Here is a 9379-nt window from a genome sequence, read left to right as displayed (position 1 = left end):
GTGAATTTGATTCTGGCCTCATGACACTGAAAGTCATATTGTTGAAACATGTCACCTTCATTAGAGACAGGGTGCGGACAGTGCACAATAATGTTCACACAGAACAAAGCTGTTATGGAGCCTTCAGTTACTACCACAGGACCCACAGAAGACCAGGTGAATGTCCTCCATAGCATAATATTGCTCCCACTGGCCTACGTCTGTAGCAAAGTGCACCTTTCAAGCACCAATTCACTCTGTTGACAGTGTATGTGCACAAAACCGCCAAGCAGGTGTAATGCGAAACATGAATGATTCAACCAGATGACACATTTCTATTGATTCACTGCCCAATCTCAATGCTCCTGAGCCACAGAAATTGTAATTCAACAGTGTTGTCAACATGGGAACATACAGGGGTTGTCTGCAGCAGAGCCCTATGTTTAACAATGTGCAATGAATGGTGTGCTCTGAAATACTCGTGCTTCCACCAGCACTGTGTCATCAGACCTGCCACAGAAATTAGCTTTCTCAGCCAAATGTCATCTTTTTTAAAGGAACCATCCCAGAATTTGTCTTAAATCATTTAGGGAAATCGAGGAAAAGCCAAATTTTGGTGGCCCGATGGGACTCGGGTCCGTTGTCCGCTCGAAGGCAAGTCCACTGTCTGACCACTGTGGTGGCATGACCTAGTCTTAATTAAGCCAGAAAATCCTGGGAAATGCTGACATACTTATTGATTTAAGATATAACAATTTAAAACAATCCTTTCATGAATTTCACTACAATTTTCTGCTCTTTTGAAAAAAAATTTCTTTTGACTTTTTTGATATTGTTTAGTATGTTTAAATAATGATGGCAGTCTCTATAAAAGGGCAGTTTGACTTTTAAGTTTAGTTATACTGTTTTAAACTACAACCTTCATCTATTTGTCCACACAGAAGTGCTATAGGATATAACTTGAAGACTATGGTGAGGTGGTGGGGGACAGTCATGTGTTGAGAAGGTGGTGCTGCCAGAAATGAAGTGTGACACTGCATACAGGGAGAATAAAAATACTCTATTCCATATTCATTTACAATCTAATTCTGGCCCCCATATGGTTTTACTTTTCTCCAATAAGAAAAAAGAAATTGTCAGTAACTGTCTTTATAAGGTCTTAAAAGGAAACAAACAATAGAAAATGTAGGCTGGAATAATGACCATATTATAAAAAAGATACATTGCTATTCACAGTATACAGGAGATGTTAGGTCACAGACAAGCACAACAAAAAGACTACTAAACACGTAAGCTTTCGATCAGAAAGTCTTCTTCCAAAGTGGACAAAACACACACACACACACACACACACACACACACACATGACCGTTGTTTCTCCCATGATGCGCAGTTGCTCTCAGTCTGGCCCTAGCAGCCAGAGACAGTGGTCATGTATGTGTGATTTGCATTTGCGCGCATGTGTGTGTGTGTGTGTGTGTGTGTGTGTGTGTGTGTGTGTGTGTATGTGTGTATGTGCATTACTTCTGCAAACCTTTCAGAAAGGACACGGTATGCATTTCATTCAGCAAGATGAGTAATAAACAATATTAGCAATACTGCATCAAACTTGTTCACTTTCATCTTTGGATTAAACATTCGATTTCAGAGAGTACAGAATTTGGCAGAATCAAATTTTGGGGATATGTGGAACTGGGACAGTGGCATATTTTTCACCCATTCAACAAACTAAGCACTGCTGATTGCTACTTTTATTGTGTCTGCTGCTGCAATGCATATATGAAACTGTAAGTGCAGCATCTATGATGGAATAAAATGTTATACAAATGAAACAAACTCTCGTTCAGAACATGTTCTCTCATACACAGTCTATTATTTGGTTCTTGTTGATCATTATCAAAGAAAGCAGCAGTGTAAGTAACAAGAAATAGTAGTCTCTTGCCATTGTTTCGCTAATGAGACGATTTCTCTCTCTTTTCTTCTTTCACAAAGAAAAAGGAGCCACAATTGCACTTTGTGTGCCAGTTACTTTCCAATACATTGGCACCAGCTGATCTTATTTAAGAATACTCAACTTTCGTAGCCATACAGCACATCCTTTGCTTCCTGACCTAAATCCAAGTTAACTCCCAGCCCCCCTGCCTCCCCCCCCCCCCACACACACACACGCCACTCCCCCCCCTCTCCCCCCCCAAATCAGCTAGTTGTGTGCTGTTATCTCACGTCACACCCTAGTCTATGAGTGCCCAGCTGTCTGTCGCCTGACCCCTCTACCTGCACCCCTAACTAGCCCACAGATGGCTCCCCACTCTCCCACGAGCCACTAAATGCTTCCCTCCAAACCCCTCCCATCTCTCTCCATCTCTCACATTGCCTCAACCCACCCCATCCTACCCCACTCTAAAGCCCCACCTCACTCCAGAACACTCACCGTGGGCCAGTAAAGAGCTGGCAGTTGAGCGACCACAGCATAAGGAGACATGCATGCGCATGTGAGAATGTGTGTGTGTGTGTGTGTGTGTGTGTGTGTGAGTGTGCGCGCACGCGTGCGCGCGCGCGCGCATGTTTTCCCTACAGCTAGAAAAAGAAAGTGCATTCTGGAAGCTCACCAAGCAACGTACCTTTGTTTGGAAGGTAGAAGGCGAGGTACTGGTGGAAGTAAAGCTGTGAGGACGGGTCGTGAGTTGTGCATGGATAGCTCAGATGGTAGAGCACTTGTCCACGAACGGCAAAGGTCCCAAGTTCGACTCTTGGTCCGGCACACGGTGTTTATCTGCCAGGAAGTTTCATATCAGTGCACACTCCACTGCACAGTGAAAATCTCATTCTACATACCTTTTGTTCGTGTGCCTATCGATGAGACAGTGCTTCTGCCTTTTGGTGAGCCATCTCCTTTATTCCTAAATAATTTGTAATTTTCAACAGAAACCTTCCATACGTTATTATTGCATCCTACATTACAGTATGCAATTTCCACTATATGTGGTCATCTGTGAATATAATGGGGGTAACAACTGTAGGAGACCAAAAACTGACTGCAGTAAGCAAGTTCAAGTTACTGTACGCTGCAGTAGTGATGCAGAGGTGAAGAGGGTCACACAGGATAGGCTAGCATGGGCAACTCCATGAAACCAATCTTCAGATGGAAGATCACAACAATAAAAACATTTGATTCAGCATACACCAGACTCCAAACAGTGTACACAACCTGTATGCTCAGAAACACAGAAAATCATATTGGTTACATCAGCAGGAAACTTCAGCCAGTAATTGATATGGAACACTGTGTCGATTTTGTTCATTAATAAAACCCAAAACTGGGGAGTAATAAGAGAGTATTGTTGTAACTTCTTATCAACCTGGTTACCAAAATACATATTAAGAAGACTGGTAAAGTGTTATTCTAAAGGGGTCACTCCAAAGCACCACGAAATTATTTGAGCAATGTATAACATTAGAGAATCAGTGCGCAATATTGAAAGCCTATCTACATTATCTATATCTGCATGACTAGTCTGTAATTCACAATTAAATGCTGGCAGAGGGTTCAGAGAACCACCCTCAACCTATTTATCTACCATTCCACTCCCCTACAGCATTTGAGGAAAACCAAACACTTCAATATTTCCGTACAAGCTCTGATTTCTCTTATTTTATTACAAGATAATTTCTCTCTATATAAGAGGGCTCTAACAAAATATTTTCACATTCGGAGGAGAAAGTTGATGATTGAAATTTTAAGAACCTGCTCCAGCAAAATGCTTTTGCTTTAATGACTGCCACCCCAATTCACATGCGATATCTGTGGCATGCACTTTCCTGTTTCCCAATAATACAAAATGAGCTGCCCTTCTTTGAACTTTTAAATGATGTCCTCTGTCAGTTCTATCTGGTAAGGATCCCACACCATGCAGAATGCTCCAAAAGAGGACAGACAAGTATAGTTGTAGATAGTCTCTTTAGTAATCCTAATCTTCTAAATGTTTTACTATTAAATCACAGTCTTTTGTTTGCTTTCCCACCGCATTATCTATATGAGCATTCCAATTTAAGTTATTTGTAAATGTAATTCCTAAGTATTCAGTAGACTTCACAGCCTTTAGATCTGCGTGAATTATCATGTAACCAAAATTTAGTAGATGCCTTTTACTACTCATGCGGATGACATAACAATTTTTATTATTTAAGGTCAGTTACCACTTTTTGCATCATATGGATAGGTAGCCTAAATCATTTTGCAGTTCATTTTGATCATCTGATCACTTTACAAGACAGTAAATGATTTGCAAGACTGTAAATGATAGCATCATCTAAGAGGACTGCTCAGATTCTCTCTTAAATTGTTAATGTAGATCAGCAACAGCAGGTGGTCTATAACACTTCCTTGAGGAATGTCAGATATCACTTCTGTTTTACTTGACGATTTTCCATCAATTACTATGAACTGTGACCTTTCTGACAGGAAACCACACATCCAGTTGCACAACTGAGACAATACGCCATATGATTAGAAAATGCTTGTGAGGAACTGTTTCAAAAAGTCTTCTGGAAATCTACAAATATGGAATCAATTTGAGATCCCCAGTCGACAGCACTTATTACTTTGTGTGGCTAAAGAGCTAGCTGTGTTTTAAAAGGTCGATATTTCTGAATCTATCTTGGCTATTTATCAATGAATCATTATCTTTGAGATAATTCATAATATTCAAACACAATATATGTTCCAAAATCCTAATGCAAATCAACATTAGTGATATGAGTCTGTTATTTAGTAGATTACTCCTCTTTTCTTTCTTGAGCATTGGTGTGACCTGAGCAACTTTTCAGTCTCTAGGTATGGATCTTTATCAAATGAGTGGCTATATATGATTCCTAATGGAGCTATTGTATCAGCATTCTCTGAAAGAAACATAACTGCTTTATGACACTGAGGAGAGCTACTACTAAGTTACTCACAGTTGCAGTTGTTCTTGATTTGAATACTGCAATATTTACTTTGTTGTCTTTGGTGAAGAAATTTCAGAAATCCGTGTTTAGTAACCCTGCTTTAGTAGCACTGTCATCAGTAACATTACCACAGCTATTGCGCAGTGAAGGTATTGGTTGTGTCTTGCCATTGGTGTACTACACATGCAACCAGAACCTCTTTGGATTTTCTTCCAGATTTCAAAACGAAGTTTCACTATGGGAACTATTAAACACATCTTGCACTGAAACCCACCCTAAGTTTCGAGCTTCAGTAAAACATCGCTAATCTTGGAGATTTTGCATTCTTTTAAATTTTGACATGCTTTTTTTCATTGCTTCCGCAGCTGAGTTTTGACATATTTTGTGCACCACCCTTTTAATTTATTTGGTATCCTTCCAATTTATTTGGTATATATCTCATAATTGATGTCGATACTATTTCTCTGAATTTAAACCATGTCTGGTCTACACTTACATAGTCAGACTTGAAGGAGTAGAGACTTAGTAGAGACCGTCTCCTTGGAAGGCATCAAGTTAATTTTTATCTGCTTTCTCATTAAATGCCCGCTTTCTCATTAAATGCCCTATTGTGTAGGGCTGAAAATTAATAGAGATAAGGCAAACAGAATGTGCAAAGTAAGTGGAAATTACTCGTCTCTTCCCCGATTACAGTGCAATAGAAGATACTACAAGATGTTGACAGATTTCCATATCTCGGTAGCTTTATATGTAATAATGAGGTCACAGATGCAGAAATCACCAGCAGAACTGGAAAATCAGTCCATATGGCAATTAGGTCTGTAATATGTCAACAAAGCTTTGACTGTACTCTTTTATCGTTTGTATGTGTGAGACTTGGAAAATGTCAGTAAAATCAGCACACAGTCTCCATATTTTTCACCAACAATGCTAGAGATGAATTCTGAAGATGTTAACCCAACCAAGTTACAATCGATGAAGTGCTGAGAATACGACGTCTAGACAGCCTGCACAAAATTATTGTTGAAAGAAGACTGAAGATTGCAGGTTATGTTCTACGCATGTAAGGTGGAAGAATCCCAAAATCAACACTGTTGTGGAAATCAATGGACAGATACAGATGTACAGGAAGTCCTTCTAACACTTGGAACTTTTGCAATGAATCTTCAATGCATGGACACAAACTTGGAGGAAGGTGAGAACGTGGCAGCTGATCGAGTGAACTAGTGGAAACCAGTTCCTTGTATGGTACACAGCAAATCTGAGTAAGTTAGTAAGTAAGTAAGTAAGTAAGTAAAGTAAGTACAACTGGGGATTTTGCAAAATTGTTGGATGATCCATATTATTGTCTATATTTGACACTGTTGGACTTCTACCTTTTCCTTGATGTGTATTCTTCAAATTGTGAGTTTTATGAGAAAGCTGATAGGTACTTACCAATCAACCTTCCCTCACATGAACTGACATTGTCTCTTTGTAAATTCTACTGTGCTAACAATAATCTACTAAGAATCCCCGACTAGGTCTCCGCAGCTCAAATGAGCCAGTTTCTTTTAAATTTCTGTCTTTGGCTATAATTGTCTTCCAAGTATGGTGACACAACATCCTGTCATGAAACTTTTGCCTTTACACTTGTTTACTTTTCTGGACACTGCCTTTTTCTGCACTGTGCACTAAATACACTATGTGATTAACGCCCAATCTCCAACAGCCAATCGTGAACTGTAAACAGTTGTAAACTCTACCAGGGCACATAACAAACAATTAACATTTGTGTTTTTGTGTTCTAAGCTGTGAGGTCATCAGCGGACAAATAATTTAGTACCTATTCCTGGACAGCCGGAGTGGCCGTGCGGTTCTAGGCGCTACAGTCTGGAACCGAATGACCGCTACGTTCGCAGGTTCGAATCCTGCCTCGGGCATGGATGTGTGTGATGTCCTTAGGTTAGTTAGGTTTAATTAGTTCTAAGTTCTAGGCGACTGATGACCTCAGATGTTAAGTCGCATAGTGCTCAGAGCCATTTGAACCTATTCCTGACGTGCTGTTGTTTGGAACAACAACTGACATGATCCAAAATATTACTTTCTTTTATTATAGCTTCACTTTTATTTTGTCTAATGATTACTAATTTCAGTATCAAATTCCATCATCAAGCCACTATATGATCAGAAAGCATAGTGTATCGTTAAAATATTGTTTAATAAACAGATTACCATTATATCATCATTCCTTAAAGTAATGTCCAAAGTGGAAGGACAGATGATTAATTTTGAGTGTATACAAAAGTCAGAGTGCTGAACTGGATATGAAAGAAGGAAAACCAGAAGGGCAGTGAGAGACGGGTGCCTTCTATCACCTTACTTCCATAATATGTTCATCAAGGAAGTAATAACAACAACAAAGAAAAGATGACAGGAATCAAAAGGTAATTTCTGGAATACTCCAAGGAAATGCGATAGGACCATTACATTTACAATGTATATAAATGATCCAGTAGAAAGTGTCAGAGGCTTCTTAATATTGTTCACAGGTACTACACTTGTCCATCAGAAAGTAGCAACAACAGAAGACAGTATCAATTTGCACAATGACCTGCAGAGGATTGGTGAATGATGCAGGCTCTGGCAGTTGACCCTGCACATAAATAAATGTAACATATCGCACACACACACACACACACACACACACACACAGGAAAAGAAATCCAATACTGCCAATACTGTACAACTACACTATTAATGACAAATTGCTGGAAACAGAATCTACCATAAAATATCTAGAAGTAACTATCCAGAGCAACCTTAAAGTGGAATGACCACATAAAACAGCAATAGAAAAGCAGATGCCAGACTAAGATTCACAGGAAGAATCTTAAGTTAATGTAAATTACCTGTGTCCTTACCCAGTAGGACTGACAGTAGAGAGAAAGAAGACCCAATGAAGTGCGGAGTGTTTTGTCACAGGATCATTTAGTCGCTGTGACATCATTACAGATATGCTCAGCAACTCCAGTGGTAGATGCAATAAGAGAGCAGTTGTCCATCACGGAAAGATTTACTACCCAAATTTCGAGAGAGTAGTTTCCGAGAAGAGTCTGACAACATAATAGTTTCTCTCATATACAATTCACGAAATGATCATGAGAAGAAAATTTGAGAAGTTAGAGATAATACAGAAGCGTACTGACAGTCACTCTTCCCAAGCACTGTTCACAAGTGGAACAAGGCAGAGGGGATCAGTTGGTGGCATGAGACGTACCCCCTGCCACACACAGTTAAGTGGTTTTTGGAGCATGATGTCGATATGGAAACTTAATTGCATGCATATACACTGCAGATTGATGACATCGCAATAGTAAATCAGAGTAGGAACTAAATAAAATGTTTCAGGCCTTAAATCAAGAAGTGGTAAAACTAAAGCTAAAAATGAATACAAAGAAGACAAAAGTTATGGCTACAGACAAGAAAGGAGGTGGAGGTAGGACTGACACAAGAACAGGCAATGAGCAACTCAAGAAAGGAACTGAAATTCACTATCTCAGTAGCATTTTGCAAGAAAACTATCAATATTTCAAGGCATTCAAGAAAAGAAAAGCACAGGTGAAGAGTTCCTTCCAAAATAAGAAGAAACTGCAACTGAATAAACATATCAGCTTCCACATTAAGAAAATATTTGTAAAGACCTTTGTGTGGAGTGTTCTGACACACAGATGCAAAATCTGTACATTAGAAAAGCCAAAGGAAGCTCACCTCAAACCTGCTGAAATGTGGTTCTGGAGGAGAAGTACAAGAACTAGCTGCATTGACAGAAAAATTAAAGGAAATAGGAGAGAAGAAAGAACCACTGAAAGTTATAGGCCAGGGCAAAGCAAAATACACTGGACACTTAACTGGAGATGTTAATCTTTTAAAAAACATTTCTGAAGGCAAGATCGTAGGTAAGAAAACAAGGGGATGACTGAGAACATCCTACTTAAACAATATGATCAATGAATGGGATTTTCTTCACACATGGAGATGAAGACAACTGCTGAAGAGAGGAAGCTGTGGCTGCAGAGACAAGGTTTAACCTTTGGAAGAGTAAGGACAAACTAATACAAAATATGAGTCTGCATGGTAGCTACATATGGAATAAATGACAACTTCTTGTGTGCACTCGTCAAGTCACTTACCCCAGTAGGTGTCTTATCTACTAAAAGTAAAGGTCACTGTTGTGCTTTCAATAGATGTGAACTGCACCCTGAAAATTGTATGTCTAGTTTGCAGTTGTACAGAAGCTTTTTATTTTGCAAAATGGTTCAAATGGCTCTAAGCAGTATGGGACTTAACGTCTGAGGTCATCAGTCCCCCAGACTTAGAACTACTTAAACCTAACTAACCTAAGGACATCCCTGCCTAAGGCAGGATTCGAACCCGCGACCGTAGCAGCAGCACGGTTCCAGACTGAAGTACC

The sequence above is a fragment of the Schistocerca piceifrons genome, unplaced genomic scaffold, assembly GCF_021461385.2.
Source record: "Schistocerca piceifrons isolate TAMUIC-IGC-003096 unplaced genomic scaffold, iqSchPice1.1 HiC_scaffold_2304, whole genome shotgun sequence".
Taxonomy (NCBI): domain Eukaryota; kingdom Metazoa; phylum Arthropoda; class Insecta; order Orthoptera; family Acrididae; genus Schistocerca; species Schistocerca piceifrons.
This window is presented reverse-complemented; position numbering follows the sequence as displayed.